The sequence below is a fragment of the Cyprinus carpio genome, chromosome A3 (genome assembly GCF_018340385.1).
Source record: "Cyprinus carpio isolate SPL01 chromosome A3, ASM1834038v1, whole genome shotgun sequence".
Classification (NCBI taxonomy): domain Eukaryota; kingdom Metazoa; phylum Chordata; class Actinopteri; order Cypriniformes; family Cyprinidae; genus Cyprinus; species Cyprinus carpio.
In genome coordinates this window covers 34,138,054-34,155,376 of record NC_056574.1, presented here as the reverse complement: position 1 = coordinate 34,155,376, position 17,323 = coordinate 34,138,054, and the positions used below count along the sequence as shown (strand labels likewise).

Sequence of the window (17,323 nt, the reverse complement as noted above, 5' to 3'; positions counted from 1 at the left end):
AGCTTTTATTTATTATTTTTATTAGGCTATTATTATTGGCTATTATTATTTAGATTAATTTTTAATGAGCCGAAAAGAATACACGTCACACCTCTGTTTATCAATTTGCACTGGCTACCAATAGCTGCTCGCATAAAATTCAACACATTGATGTTTGCATACAAAACCACCACTGGCTCTGCACCCCTTTGCCCAAAATTAATTACTTCAGACTTATGTGCCCTCTAGAAGCTTGCGTTCTGCAAGTGAACGTCGCTTGATTGTGCCATCCCAAAGAAGCACAAAGTCACTTTTACTGACTTTTAAATTAAATGTTCCCTCCTGGTGGAATGACCTGCCCAACTAAATCTGAGAAGCTGAGTGCTTGTGAATGTTCAAGAATCGGCTTAAAACACATCTCTTCCCTCTTTATTTGACCCTCTAACTTTTGCACTCACTATTCTAATTCTATTTAAAAAAAAAAAAAATCTAACTACCTAGCTATTTTATCTGATTCCTTTTATTTATTATATTATTTAAAAGCCCTTGCTACGTGTACTGCGTTTAAGCTAACTGAGACTTGTTATAGCACTTATATATCATTGCTCTTTTGTTGTTTTTGATTGCTTCCATTGTCCTCATTTGTAAGTCGCTTTGGATAAAAGCGTCTGCTAAATGACTAAATGTAAATGTAAATTTAATTTAATTCTCCGGGCCTTTCTTTCTGCAAGTTCATCCACAATGTCCTTGGTGTTTAATTTAATGTGTTGTGTATTCTCAATGGAAAGAATGGGTACTTTCGATAGTCTTTGTTTCGATAAAAGAGAATAAAAATGAATGAAAGAGAATTAAAATGGTGCAGTTATCACTGAAGCTATGTGATACAGTTGAGATACCTTCTTGGTAACACTTTATAATAACTTTCATTTATAAATCATTAAACATTATATAATACTTCACAGATCATTAATTAATATACAGTATATTCACTTAGCTAGAAATATGATAATGTTTTTGATTATGTTTACTAATGTACTTTTTAAACATTACCTAATGATTAACATATGATTATTTACTGTTATGTAAATTGAAATGCTTTCAAATGTCAGTAAACTTTCAGTTCATATGATCTTCATTTGTTGGTCTTTGTTTGTTGTTTAGACCTCTATTTACACATCTTAACAAATAATCTATTAATTATTTGTTCATGTTTTTGCAGTACCCAATCTAAAGTGGAAACTGTTCATCATTTGCAAATGTTTACTAATCATTGATACCTTTATGAGCAGTCATCTCAATGGCAAAAAGTGTCCCTAAAGACCTGAATCTACCCTACTGACACGTCTTAACACATCATTTTTAATAATTTGTTCATGTATTTGCAGTAGCCAATATAAAGTTTAAACTATTCATCAAATTAACCCCTGTGCACTGTTGACCCTTTAACCAACACTTAAACCTATCCATACCACCAAACCTGTTCCTAACCTTACCCGTATCACACCTCAATAGCAGCAAAAGTGTTGTGCATTAACACAAGCTATTAATTATATCTGTTAAAATCATTTGTATATTTTCAATTAGGGCTTGATTATATGGAATTAAAAGTTTAAAAAGGGTCATACCATGTTGCTAAAAAAAGAACATTATTGTGTGTATTTGGTGTAATAAGGGTTTGTTGTGTTTATTTGTTTTATTGTTGGTTTTCCGATTCCGGTTCCATTAAAATCATTAAACAACTATTAAAAAAATAGTGGTAAGGAAAAATGCACAATACTCAACTACTCAATGCTCATTGCTCAATACTGTTTATTACTTACTGTCAACTTAATTTAAAGGTTGGCAATGTCAAAATTCAACATATATATTACAGTATACAAATTTTCCGGTTGTGATTTATATTAAATTATATATTTTTTGTTTTTTTACTATTTTACCTTAATTGAATGTAGTGTTGCTGGAAGGTAGTAAGTAATGTTGAGTAATGCTAGTCCATCAATCAGCACGTGCTTCAAAGTTGATGTTTTTTAAACTATCAGTAACATTATGCTTTTCAAGCAGGAATAAGCTGGTTGGTCAAATAATCCCTTGAGGGCTAAGACACTTGTTAATTTCCCTAAATTAATGAAATATACACTGTTATACTTATAACCATTTATACACACACTACATAAAGCCCCTATTTTACTAATAATAATGCAGTAAGGAGATGGTGTGATGCAGTGAGTGGTTTCCACATTTTTAAAATTCCTTAAAATGCATGAAAATAAATATTTTCTATCACTTTGTATATCACTCTTGAAATGACCTGTACACTAAATAATCTAACCCTCATACTTACACAACAATAGCTGTCTATTTATTTAGTGGTCCAAGTTGAAGTCAGTATGTATATTAATGACAATATGGGACAAATATAATGCAGTTTAGTGGCACCAGAACCGTTTTTGGAACCGAAACTTAGAAATTGCTCACGATTCCGGTTCTTTTAAAAAAAAAAGAACCGGTTCTTGGTTCCCAACCCTAGATGTAATGCAATGTGTTTATGTGTTTTAAGGTTTACATTGCTGCTATTTCAGCCCATCACGACCCCATAGAGGGGAGGTCGGTGGGGAAGCATGATCTGGTCGTCAGATTTCTTAGGGGTGCCAGAAGGTTAAATCCTCCTAAGCCTTCCTCCCTGGCCTCTTGGGATTTGGTATTGGTGCTAAAAGCCCTACAAACTGCCCACTTCGAGCCTTTGCAGTCAGTCGAGTTGAAGTTTCTTTCTATGAAAACCTTGCTTCTGACTGCATTGGCCTCGATTAAGAGGGTGGGGGACCTGCAGGCATTTTTGAGCAAGGCACGGAACCCCCAACTGCTCCCCGGGCGCTGCAGCATAAATGGCTGCCCACTGCTCCGGGTGTATGTTCACGGTTTGTGTGTGTTCACTGCTGTGTGTGTGCATTTTGGATGGGTTAAAAGCAGAGCACAAATTCCGAGTATGGTTTACCATACTTGGCTGTATGTCACGTCACTCACTCACTCACTCACTCACTCACTTTTTTCCCTGAAGAATGGAACAAAGACGTCACGTCCAGATGCCACAGTTGCTGTACCACTGCTGAGCTGCCGGGTCACCAGCTCGGCTCCTCAGCGAAAGCATGAATGAATGAATGTGGTGTACCTGCTGCCTCTTATACTCTATAAGTGTGATCAGCGGCAGCTGGATGCAATATTCGCATGTCAGTGTGCATTGGGTCGTTTAGTTACACTCGAAGTGGATTGGTCTCTTTGGCGAGATCCCTATTCATCAGTCATTAACCAACATGATGTCTCTGTTCCCTCCTTCAAGGAATGAGGGTTACATACTGTACGTAACCGAGACATTTTTTGGAAGTATGTTGAATATTTCTGATAGGAAACAAACTGAGCAATGGTTTCACCACCAGGGCAAGGTTTAATTTCAGTTTGACCCTGATCATTTTTTAATTTATTTTGTTGTGAACTTTTTGCTTTGTGTTTTTCTTTCTTTTTCTTTCTTGTAAGTGATGCTTAGTTACATTTATTTGCAAAAATTTTTTTTTTTTTTCATCTGTGTGTTGTTGTCTCTGTGTACTGGAAACTTATGTCACTAAAACAAATTCTTTGTATGTGCAAGCATACTTGGCAATAAAGCTCTTTCTGATTCTGATTCTGTCTTATCCATTCAAGTTCTAGTATATTTTTTGTTAGTGTATTCATTGTTTAGTTGTTGTCTTTTGTGTTGTTTTATTTTGCAGGGCCACTGATTTGGGAGGCTAGCTGTTCTAGTACCCCGGTGGTGGTGTTTCAAGCATGGAGTGTGGATTGCAATTTGTAAAAGAGCTCATAGATATTTTGCATACTGATATCCATGTCTCTTTGCCCTTCATGGTAACAAGCCTGCGCGTTCGATTCCCATTGAGTATTCATTTCCCCATACTTTAAAGGGGTGGCATAGTCAGCATTTCGTACATTTGGTATTTGCAGTGCAATTGATTTATTAACTTTTCCATTTTTAGTATACATTTGACCCAGTATACATATTGGCCCCAGTATACATCATATCATTCCGTTATTAAAACAGACACATTTCTCAAAACTTTGAACACATTTCATAAACATTCCAGTTTGCTCAAACTAAGCAAAAATCCCCTCAATTTGCCCAGGTTTAACCTGTATATATGACTGTGAATTAGCAGAAGGCACACTTCCATAGCATAGCACTCACTTCCTGAAGAAACATGAACTAATGATGATGCAGCACTGGTCTGAAAACACTCCACTGCTCTGTTTCTTTAGCCAGAGTGCTTAGAGGCCGATCTCTTATTAATGCTGTGACCATCTGACATTATTTGAGAGATTACAGAAAGCAATTTACTATTAAATCTGATTTATTTATGCAATTGTAATTGTTATTATTCAAATAAATAATTAGAAACTACATTAAGACAAAATATGTCTAATCACAAGATTATTAACTCTTGGACAGATGCAAAAGTAAACCCACAGAAGTACACACCTCAAAACATTCACCATAGTAGAAATTGTGCTATATATTTGAAAACCTGTAAGCCTGTCATATGTTTAGGGATTTAAAATATTTAAAATAGTTCAGTGTCTGACATGACCAAACATCAATCATCACCTGTTGTTATTTTATTCCACAAATGAAGCCATCTGGATCATGGGGGCAGGACCCGTAAACCAGTATTTCCAACTGCCCCCTGATGGAGGTCTGTGGAGTCCAGGAACATTTTCTGCTCTAGGCCTCAGTGGTTCTCAATTCCAGTCCTGGGTTCCCACCACTCTGTCTGTCTCTCTGATCTGACACATTCAGTTCAATTCATGGATCTCTCTCCTAATGAGCTGATGATCTCAATCAGGTGTGTTAATTAAGGGAGACAAAATGTGCAGAGCGGTGGGTCCCCAGGATTGGAACTGAGAACCAGTGGTCAAAAGTACCATTCATTTCATAAGAATCTAAGAACTTTGCTTCAGGTAGTACAGATTTCAACTGAGCAGTTTAACAGCCTCAATAACCAACCTAATTATAATTCATTTAAAAAATCGGCAGAGTAAAGTATCAGGTTGTGAAGTATCTTATGAAGCAGAGGGGGACACCAACCTGTCCTTGGAGGACCCACATCACTGCACACTTTTTATGTCTCCCTTATCAGACACACCCAATTCAGGTCTTGTATTCTCTACTGATGAGCTGATCAGTTGAATCAGGTGTGTTAGATGAGGGAGACAAAATGTGCAAGTCTGGGGGTCCTCCAGGACAGGTTTGAAACCCCTGCACTAACTTCCATAGTATGGGTTCTCAACTCTGGCCCCCGAGGTCCTGCAGATTTTAGTTTTAACCCCAATCAAACACACCTGAATTAGCTCATCAAGGTCTCCAGGATCACTAGAAAGCTATAGGCAGGTGTTTTGATTAGTGTTGGAGCTAAACTCTGCAGGACAGTGGATCTCTAGGGCCTAAGTTGAGAACCTCTAAGTATTAGAAACAAATAAAACCACAGATATTTCACATGCTTACAAACACACAAAAAAGATTAAATATAGAAAGTCAATGAAGAAAGTGTTGCTGACAAGTCTTTGGCTGAACAGGTTTCAGGAGGATAACTTTTTGTTACTCTTTGAGTCTGTGTTTGTGTCTCTATGGGTCTCTGGTACAGCACTCAATGCTCCCACAGAGACGAGGCATCCACTCTGAGCCCGTCGCCCATCAGCGTGCCTCCTTGGTCTCCACGCAGGTACTTGCCATTTTGTTTTTTGATTTGATGCCGTCCCGTACTACACTAAATAAAATAAGAGAATAATTAGTTTTGTTTATTCCCATCTGTGCACACCAGACCACTGCTGGAGACATACCAGAACTTTTCATTTCCACCTGTGGTATATAAAAAAAACAAATTTACATAGGTACATTCATCAGATGTTTGCAAATATGTGCCCAGAAGAGTGTGTGCTGCTCAGTGAAACCCTGCTCAGTTACAGCTTACACAATAGCAATATGACTCACTTTTTATTTGGTATGCGCCATCACTGAAAAGCAATGAGAAGATATCATAAACAGAGCGGTTGCAGTCCAATGTATTGGAGGTTTTGTGGTGACACACAAAGCCGTTCTCCCCACGCAAGACCAGGATTGGACGATTAATCAGCTTAAGCATGAACTGCTCATCCTCCCCTGCCAAACACATGCAAGGATTTATCTGAGTCATGTTAAGTGGGTATTCAGTAATGACAGATCAGTCATAACTTGTGTGCACTCACCCAAAGAATCACTCACAGCAGCAAGCTGTCCATTTTTCTTTGTGCAGACATATTTTCCATTGTTTGCTCTCAAAGCAATTCGTCGGCCCAGCCACTCTATGTCAAACATGGTGTTTTCTTCTCTATCAGTCACACAATAAAGATATTTTACTATTTTCATAAACATTAATTTATGAAATGCATCAAAATTACTGTAATTTGTGATAATAATGGAAACATTTACGCTTCTGTGGCTGTGGACAGAATCCCTCCGTGAGTAACGAGTGTCCAGTAATTTCCACCGTTGGTTCTGAACATGCACTTCTTAGTCTCTTTATCAATCTCCATCTGAAATGTCTCCATGTCTGTCTCATCATCCTGATTAGCTGAGATACTAACACCTGAAAACAAAGAAATTATCATGGCTTCTTAGCAGCTGATGCCTCTTTTATTTACATTATTACTGTGCAAACAGTATTTGCACAAACACAGTGTGTTGGGTTGTTGAATGTAAAACTCTGTCCCAAAAACTGACAGCTGATTGTACTGGTCTCCTCCTGTGATTATTAGCCTCTTCTTTAGCTCACAACATCTGAAAATCCACTTCAGACTACCATTTAAAATCAAAATAATAATAATAATAATATTTAAAATCAAAATATTATTATTATTATTATTATTAATGTATTTATTTTCCTTGCATGCAAATTAATGGCTGAATTGCTTGTCAAATTCAAAATACAATTCTGCATCCCATTTACAACCTCAGTCTTCATCACAATACACAAATACTTTTGAATGCCTATCAATGAGATAAATTGGATTTGCATGCATTTTTTTGCTTTATTTTGTTTAAAGTGTTTTTGGTATTTTTGCAGATGTTTCATTGGTTTCATTGAAAATTTCATCTCAGTGCTCTGTTTTACAGTGTGCCTGTCTGCGTCCCACTAAACCGGTATTCACCCGGTTTATCTCTGTCACTCTCTCTGAACCTGTGGTTTAAATAACATTACCAGCAAACTTACGTCTGTTTCAACCAATCAAAGTTACCAGATTGTGTGGGGTGAGATTCAAATTAGATGCTTCAGAAATATCCCTTGACTGTCTCTTAAGCCTTTTACTGGAGTAATCCCTAACACTCAACCCAGCAGCGTAATGCTATAATTCCTACAGTGGTAAAAAGAAAAGCACAGGGGTGCTTAATAAGCAAGTGGTGGAAGAAACATTCAGCTTTAGGCAAACAGATTCAGCCTTTTACAATTTCAGCTGTGTAGTCTGTGATGTTGTTTACACAGCTAATGCCCTTTATAAAGGTTCTACAACCAAGTAGTGGAAAACCATTGCATTATTAGATATTCATTATTGTAAGCAATTTAATGATGTATTCTACTATATTATAAAGCAGTAAAGGGCTAGCAAATATTTGGCTATGAGAATGAAAAGCATTTATCATAATGACTCGTTGTGTTCAAAGCTTGTCCTTTCCCCCTCTGTATCAAATATCACCCTCCTATTTGTCCAGAATGACTCTAAGAGACAGATGTCCAGCTCTTTACTCTGAAACTGTCTGAAAAGTGGCAATGGACTCAATAGGTATGTTTTATCCTATAGGACTCCCAACAAACTCTATTAGCACATGTGAAGCTAGAGATTATTTTGTCAACCTTTTTAAATGAAAGTTTCATTCATTGACAGCAATAGGATAGCTCACACCAAAATTCAATTTTACAGTTATCACTCTTGTTTTGTTCTAAAGCACTTTGACCTTCTTCTATGGCAGGGGTGTCCAATCCTGGTCCTGGAGGGCCAACATGCTGCCAAGTTCAGCTCCAACTTGGCCCAACACAATTGCCTGGAAGTTTCACACATGTCTGCATTTATCAAGTGCTCCTGAATATCATAATTTGTTGGTTCAGGTTGATCAGGATTGGAGCTGAACTTTGCAGGAAGGTAGATCTCCAGGAACAGGACTGGGAACCCCTGGGCTACAGCATATTTCAAGAATAGGGATATCTTCCCTAGCCCTTGAATTCATTAGAAGCATCCAATCTGACATTCATTTGAGTCTGATCTTTTCGAGGAATCAGCTGATCCTCATGAAACATGATTTGTTGACAAATTACACTCCACTTTTGAAGATCAGCTCACCTACTTGATCCAGTTGCATAACAGCCAGTTGGAGGTGAAGAATATCAAATATACAATTTTTTGCCTACCATTATGGTGCTTTGTGTCTTTTTTGAAATTTCAAAAATGTTAATTTATCTTTGGGTGAACAGTCTCTTTAAATATGTGAAAAAGGATATGTCTGACAAATCATTTGAGGTTGCTTTAATCTGAAGACACACAGTGGTTATGACAAATTAAATTGGTTGCTTCACACACAGATAATTAAATTTGGCAAATCTTTTCACTTTCTGTGATTCTGTAATGTGTACATGCATCATCCAGGAAATGACTACATTGTACGGTTTTGGAAATGTTGCATGTCTATCTCAAAAAGTCCAGGGATATTTTATGACAAGTATGTCTGACTGCATTCAACTAATCAGACAACAGTGTGTTATAATTCTAGCACTACATCAGCAGACAAACTTTTATCAGTTTTGAGAGGACCAAGATAAATCTTATGAAAGTAGATTGACCACATCAAGAATCCACTTTTGTTATGTTCAGCCATGTTACTGAATGCCTATACATTTTAGACCAGGGTTGCCTAATCCTGTTCCTGGAGATCTTTCTACAAACTCCAACCCTGATCAAAGACAACTGAGCCAGCCAAATAAGATCACCAAAAGCACATAATAATTACAGATAGGTGTGTTGGTGCAGAGTTGGAACTACTTTGCAGGTAGGTAGATCTCCAGGAGCACAGTTGGGAATGACTGTTTTAGACAAGAGGTTCCCAGCCAAGTTCCTGGATGTCTCCTTAATTAAACATAACTGATTCAGTTCATCAGCTCATTATTAGAGTCTCTGAGACTTGAAATGGGTGTGTCAGACAAAGGAGCAAAATGTGCAGTGTTGGGGGACCTCCAGGAACAGGGTTGGGAACCACAGTTTTAATAATAATGACCATGACACCACGTGCTAACAAATGTATAATCATTGGTTACCTTGACGAATAGACACATATCTTTTGTTGGCTGCCTGGAAAACAACTTGTGGGTGGCTCTCTTCCAGATCAAACAGCTCATCTTTTCCTGGCCTTGAACAGCGGCCAGACTTCAGGGTGCCCGTGGGGCCTGTTGGTGAGAGAAACTTGCCCTCACGGTCCTTAAAGGCCAGCTTGCCAGACTTGAGTTCTAAGGTGAAACTAGTGGTAGGTCTGTTCTCCATTACCAGCCTACCATCATTGCTGAGAAAGCGGTTGTCACAGGTCTTCAGACTGTACTTCTCATCCAGGTAGACCAAAGTGATCAGGGAGTCCACGCCCCAGGGGATGTTGCTGTCCATGCAGAGCTCGTCGTCTGCAGTGGACAAGCGTGCGTAACGCTTGCGGGATACACTTAGCAGGTTGGCCTGTGGGTGAAGGGCAAGGTGCATGGCCCATAGTTCAGATTCTCCAATGGTCTGGGCAAAACAGGATAGATATTCTGCTGAGCCTCCAAAATAGCGCAAATACGGCTCAGACTGCAAGGCCCAGTGTCCATCTGACTGTTTCACAAGCAAGAAACGGCAAGATGTGTTTGGCACTTCCTCCTCACAGCTCACCTTGCCATCTTTATCTGTGGCCAGATAACGTCCGAGATGACTGCGCAAGAAAATCACCTGGCTGTCCTGGTCTTGCTCCAGGGTCCAGATCTGTTTCTTCTTCATGCTGGTTCCAGATGCATTTACCTTGAACCCAAATGCCTCTGCCGTGAGGTAACGATTTTCATAATTTATAAGTCCAAACTGGAGCTTTAAAGCCATACTTATTCCATTTGTTGACATTGTGACCAGGTGGTTGCCAAAGGATTGTTTTAGATGTTTTGTATTGCAGAATGCTGAATGCTGAAATGACGACAATATGCCCTTGACTCTCCTCCGATGATATTAAAAGGTCATTTCAAGTTTCTTCCCTGCTCTGAACTTTAAGTTTCTTGACCGTTTCTTTCCTTGTCCACTCAGACTCAACTACAGATTAAGGCTGTTTTCTTTGTGAGTTTCCTGGTGTTGGATTCTTTATTTTAAGGGCAGTAGTCCCAGGCTACACTAGTTTACCATTAGCTACTTCTCTGCATTCACACAGGTGACTGTCTGCTGCTTCCTAATCAGCCTGGATTAAAGTCAGCAGCGTGCAGCACCTCAATCCAACAAGCTGCTGACATCATACACACCACATCTCTGACTCCTCCCTTTTGTCCTCGGGCAGATCTCCCTCCCTCCCTCCCTCCCTCTCCCTCTCTCCTTCTCTCCCTCTCCCTCTTTCTCTCTCTCCTAGTTTTCAGTCCCATTGTTTTATTTTTGAACATTTGTTCTTTACTTTTTGCATTTGTATGGTAATGTCATATTTTCTGAGCAGATTTTTATTTATTTTTTTAAATACAGATTGACCTTGCTTATTTCCTAGTCAGATATATATTCTTTAACCTGTAGCTCAGGTACAGATGATCATGACGTATGATCTCTCACACAGCACCTGTTGATCTGTGTCCTTATAAGGGTATTACTGACCCTATTACTGACACTACAAGGTTTCAAATATGCTACAAATCTGCCCTGTACAGTGAGAACCGGAATTCATCCATGAAAGGAACACATTACATTACATTTACATTACATTTAGTCATTTAGCAGATGCTTTTATCCAAAGCGACTTACAAATGAGGACAATGGAAGCAATCAAAAACAACAAAAGAGCAATGATATATAAGTGCTATAACAAGTCTCAGTTAGCTTAAACACAGTACACGTAGCAAGGGCTTTTAAATAATATAATAAATAAAAAGAAAACATATAGAAAAGAAAAAGAATAGAGCAAGTTAGTGTTAGAGGTCTTTTTTATAATTGTATAATAAATGAAAAGAAAATAGATAGAATACAAAAAGATTAGAAAGGTAGTTAGATTTTTATTTATTTTTTTAAATAGAATTAGAATAGTGAGTGCAATAGTTAGAGGGTCAAATAAAGATGGAAGAGATGTGTTTTAAGCCGATTCTTGAAGATGGTTAAGGACTCAGCTGATCGGATTGAGTTGGGCAGGTCATTCCACCAGGAGGGAACATTTAATTTAAAAGTCCGTAAATGTGACTTTGTGCTTCTTTGGGATGGCACAATCAAGCGACGTTCACTTGTAGAATGCAAGCTTCTACACCTTCTGAACACCTTTCCAAAGTGGCAGACGCCATTGAATGTGAGCATTTCCCCACTCAAGTCGGTTACGACGACAAACTGCAGTCAGGTCGAGACCCCGATGAGGATGACGATCATGAAGAGGAGCTTCCCTGAGACGGTTTCTGACAGTTTGTGCAGGAATTCTTTGGTTATGCAAACCGATTGTTGCAGCAGCTGTCCAGGTGGCTGGTCTCAGACGATCTTGGAGGTGAATATGCTGGATGTGGAGATCCTGGTCTGGTGTAGTTTCACGTGGTCTGCAGTTGTGAGGCCAATTGGATGTACTGCCAAATTCTCTGAATCACATTTGGAGATGGCTTATGGTAGAGAAATGAACATTCAATTCACGGGCAACAGCTCTGGTGGACATTCCTGCAGTCAGCATGCCAATTGTACACTCCCTCAAAACTTGCAACATCTGTGGCATTGTGCTGTGTGATAAAACTGCACATTTTAGAGTGGCCTTTTACTGTGGCCAGCCTAAGGCACACCTGTGCAATAATCAACTTAAGTTCAACTTAAGTGTTTTCTCCAAAATTACATTTGTTAATGTATTTTAAATGTATGACTGTTTAGTCTATAATTTATACTATGTGTGTTAATGCAATTAATAAAAAATAAACTTCAATACACTTTCTTATACAGTATACTCCAATAAAACTTATTGTTGAAATTTTCATTACCAGCTTCTGCGCTATGAACTCCAAAAAGTTTAATTTTATACATAATATTTGACATACATTGTCATTTATAAGAGTAGGCCTACTGTATTGGTATGTAATAGTACTGTAATTTACATCTGTGTACAGAATACTTGCAATATCATTATGTTGTTCTAAGTCTCAGACGCAAAAGTTTAACAAATCTAAACCAAATTAATTTGCATTCAAATAGCCTACATTTGGTTTCTATTATAGGCTACTCTTCACTGTAAAAATGACTTTTAGTTAGGTGAATGAGTCTAACCATAGTCTTTGGACTAACTACACAACGAATTAGAACAACTTGAACTTGAATAGAAATGGAAAGCTTGAAATAATATGCAACCACGCAGTGTCTCTTTTGTTTAATGCACATGCGCCAAAACATTACGTCATGACAGCGCACTACTTTACCAGAGTTTGAAAAATGCACCGTGCGCCATATGTTTGTGTGGTTTTTTTATAGTTGTTCTTTTTCTTGTTTTAAAATTAGGCAAAACCCAAAAAGCCAGGGGCCCCCTAAAATGCTTTTCATATAGGAGATGCGCAATAAGCGCGGACACGCGAACGGTTGCTGTTTTACGGTGTTTTGTTACCACGACAACCGTCTGTATTTCCGAGTTGAACGTGCCTCTTGTGTATAGCAAATGAAAATAGCATGCATCTGAAGCTGACTGCCCCACGAGCGCAAGGTCTCTCTTTCCCAGCGCGCGCACACACTTCTCTCTCTGCGTCCGCTCTGTTCAGCGAGCGGCTGAAAGGAGCTGCGCTTTCAGTTAAAACACAGATATATGTTGCTTCTCTAATTTTACATGCAAGTATAGTCGAAATCATAGCACAGCTAGTGTCTTTATCTTATGTGTAGCCTATTTGATTTTATCAGAAAACGGCACGATTATACTATAAATCGGGATTTTTGTGCAGATTAACATATTGGAAGGGAGAGCTGTTTATGTAGTCTTAATGGGTCGCGTTTCAGTCACTATTTCATATTCATCCCGTTGTCTGACAACAGAACTTCATGCTCTGTTAACTATGGTTTCACTCATAAACATATATTGCATAAAGCATCAGTATTTGTCCATGCCCATGTTGATTAGAGTATTAAAAACGTAAAGTCCCGGGATATTATCAGCTGAAACAGCTCAAACATGCATTTTAGTCTGAGACTATCTTAAGCCTTGTCTGTGAAACCGAGGGAAAAGTATTAATTTAAGGTACATTTAGATTTAGAATAGATAAAAATGTGCAATTAAGTTGCGATTATTCACAAGTTAACTCATGACAATCATGCGATTAATCACGATTAAATGTTTTAATTGATTGACAGCCCTAAGTTAAAATGACTAAAATTAAATGTAGGCTTACGCTGGTAACTCGTCAGTGGACTTTACTCATCATTATAGGGTATACTTTTTTCATACTCTTCTCATTCTCACTAATTCAGAATGAACCTCAGAAACCTTTAGTCTTCAGAAAAGTTTAGATCGCATTTTCATTTTACCTGATAAAGGATCATTTATGAGCTGAGCACTGCTTTGTTTACAGCCGTTATCGGGGAAACCACTATATTTCTTACGTTCCAAAAGCACCTCCTACTGGTAGAGAATGAATGTGCATTTTCAATAATCCAGTCTGCAGTTTTTGTTCAGACCAATGCAAAAATTCACCCACATAAATCCATTTTAAATAATATAGTAATTTATACTTCTGATCCCCTTTTCTTGAAAAAAGGTTCAATTGTGAGGTTAATCAATTGCTATTTCATGGTCTACAACATGAAATAATAAAAGTGTCTGCTAAATGATTAAATGTAAATGTTAATGAAGGAATCCTATTTTAACATGTACATAAAAAATTGGAAACATTGGACACAACAATGTGGCACCATTGTGCAGCAGCAAGCATCACGACAAAAAAGGACCTCAAAGTTGATCTAGGTAAATGTGTGCAAATGTATAGGGCCCCATTCCTATATTTGCCTGGGGCCCCCAATTCATTAAATCCGCCCCTGTGTTTGTGTAATCGCGATGTGTGAGGGAACAAACAAGAAGAGAGCAACGGAGCGCCACCTTTGGATGATTACAGATGAGACTTTATGTACTGCAGACGATGAATCAAGTAAGTATATCTTGATATAAGCTTTTTTTTATATTTATTTACTCTTGCCATTCGTGCGGCTTTCACCATAACGCGGCAGCTCTTGCTATATGAACTCGGGAGATGAATTAATCACGTAAATTATCTCTGACTGCATTCTGATATCGGAATATGATTGCATGTGTGGACCAAAAAAATTGGCTTCTTAAAATACAATATTTTATTTTAAATAAATTATTTAAAAATTTCAAAGAGCCGATCTTGTAATATATAATAAACATAATCGATATTATAACAACCCAGTAATATTATATATATCAGCCACCTCTAGAAATAATGCTTTTTTCTCTTTGCATTTTAAGAGTGAGATGTTCTGTTACTGCTTGTGTTTGTAATATGTAATATTTTTGTACTTATATGGATTTTTTTTTTTTTGTAGGATCAGTTCAGTTTTGTTACTGGAGATAAGTTACATTGTGGAAACACAGACCTGTACTGAAGAGATAATTTTAGAAGTTTTTTAATGAATTGTTGCCCAGTCAGCTCACCCTGATCACACATGACAAGCTAAAAGTGCTATATATTAAGTCACTATCCCTATGGATTTTAACTGCTTTGAATCTTTTCCATTTGCAAGTAATATATTCCCACCTGTGCATTTAGAGACCCCCTCTAATCATCATATATTTTAAAGGTAACAAATCAAAGGATGAGGACAGTAGCTTTTCTGTGCCAGCTGTGCGAAATACAAGAACATCCTTCATGAAGATGTGCGAGAGAAGCTTGCAAGGCAGATTTAAAAAAAGTAAAAAATAAAATAAAATGTAAAATAAATTTTGGGATATTTATCTATCTATCTATTTTTTTTTTTTTTTTTTTTGGTAATTGATAAAGTTGTTTTATTCCCTGTAAAGTAGGAATAATAAATGTATGTAAAATTTTTATCTATTTTTAAAGCCCAGTGTCAAAGTTAAGTCTGAGGACAAAAGCCAGCCATGACTGTGACTTACATGCTGTGGAGCTTGGGGAGAATCAGGACCAGTTTGGTGTTCAAGGAGATTGTGTACTGAGCCAGAGGTTAGAGTATTTTCATACTATCACTGGTTTTCCACCTGATGTCCTTCGTGATCTTTTTTGAGGGCATTGTACCTGTAGAGCTGGCCCTGTGTATTGGGGGAGATGATTCATTCCAAATATTTCACTTTTGAGTATTTAAACAAAAGAATTCTATCATTTCCATACCAGCAAACAGATAAGGCTGTCAAACCCCACCCTATCCCAAAGACATTTGCTGGAAAGAACACAATTGGTGGCAATGGTCATGAAAATGCTACATTGCTTAGTCTGCTCCCTTTGATTATTGGTGATAGAATTCCTGAAGGAGATGGGGCATGGAAGATGGTGTAGTCAGTGGAATTCTACTGTTTATGGGAAGTGTGAAGCAACATCTGCCAGCTTTCTATTACGATGTTGCCCTGATGATTGAGGTAATTCACCTTTTAGGTGATGCAGAAGTGGTCAAAAGTTTACACACACCTTGCAGAATATACTGCTTCATCAGGGCAGTAATTGCAATTTTTTAATGATTTTACCTCTCTACCCTCTTACTGCTTAAATTAATAACATTTTGCAGATACTGCTAGGTGTATATAAACTTTGGACTGCAGTTGTGTCTATTGCTTTCACTCAACTGAACCATTTATAATGACTGGATATGTTTTATAACAATGGTTGGTTTTTCCCTTTTCTTTCTTTCCTCAAGGTATTTTATTTTATTTTTTGTTTTACTTTCCTGCCTTTTTAGGACATTTCCAATTCACACATACTGTGGAGAGATGGTGTGCAGCTTCGTGATATTTGAAGTTTACTGCCGATGGAGAGCTTCTGGGATATTGACAGACAACACTACCCAGCAAGTCCATTTTGGAGTTCTTTTCTTTCCTTTTTTTTAATGAATTAATTCATTTATTTAGTCAAACTTGCATTCACTAATGCTGGAGTAAGATTTTGGTCCTGTTTAATGTTGGCGCTAGTAAAGGTTTGAGAACTAATGGCCTTGTTTCACAGACAGGGCTTAGACTAAGCCAGGATCACAGTTCAGTAAGGACATTTAAGTAATTTTCATTAACATGCCTTAGAAAAAAACATTACTGGTGTACATCTTGAGTCAAAACAAAGGCACTGATATTTTTGAAGATCAGTCAGTGCAATTTTCTTTCAGTTGAAGCAGCTCAGAATTACATTTTAGTCCGGGGCTGGTCTTAAGGCTTGTCTGTGTAATTTTCTTGATTTTTTTCTTTAATTGTTTTTTGTATTAAGTGTGTGTGTGTTTGTGTGTTAGAAATCCTACACGTTATCGGGACCAAATGACTCCACAAAGATAGTAATATCAGTATTTTTTTTTTTTTATGATCAACTTTCATTTTTATTTTTGATTCAACAAAACAACATCCATTCAAACAAACAAAACAGGGAAGGGGGAGCAACAGACATATCAATATTTTTACAATCTGAAAGAAGAAGAGAGAGAAAAAACACCTTTTTATAGTCATTCCTTTATATAATCCAAAATTTTGGTAGAATAACATTGCCATGTTAATGATACAAGGTTTAGCCCTGGTCATTCGTGCTGTTGTATATTCACAAGTCACTATTTTAAGGAGGCTGTGAAACCAAAATGTTTTTGCACACATGTGAGGAGTAAACCAGTTTTGTATTATTGTAAAACCAGCAAACAACATTCTCTTCTTTAATGAACTTATACAGGAGTTGGAATCATCATTGAGAAGACATAAACATGGATTAAACATGTAATAAAATTGTAGTAAAAAGGATAAAACAGAATTCACATGTGTCCATAGGTTGACAACAATTGGACATTACCAAAACATGTGGAGAAAAGTACCTGATGATGCAATGTTACAGATATGGCAGTTATAGGTCGTAAGGAGTTATGTATG

The 17,323-nt window shown here is 37.5% G+C and overlaps 1 pseudogene; it reads right to left on the bottom strand.

Annotated features, from left to right (window-relative positions):
* Positions 1-3,616: 3,616 nt before the first annotated feature.
* LOC109077495 lies at positions 3,617-10,600 on the bottom strand (annotated as a pseudogene).
* Positions 10,601-17,323: the final 6,723 nt, after the last annotated feature.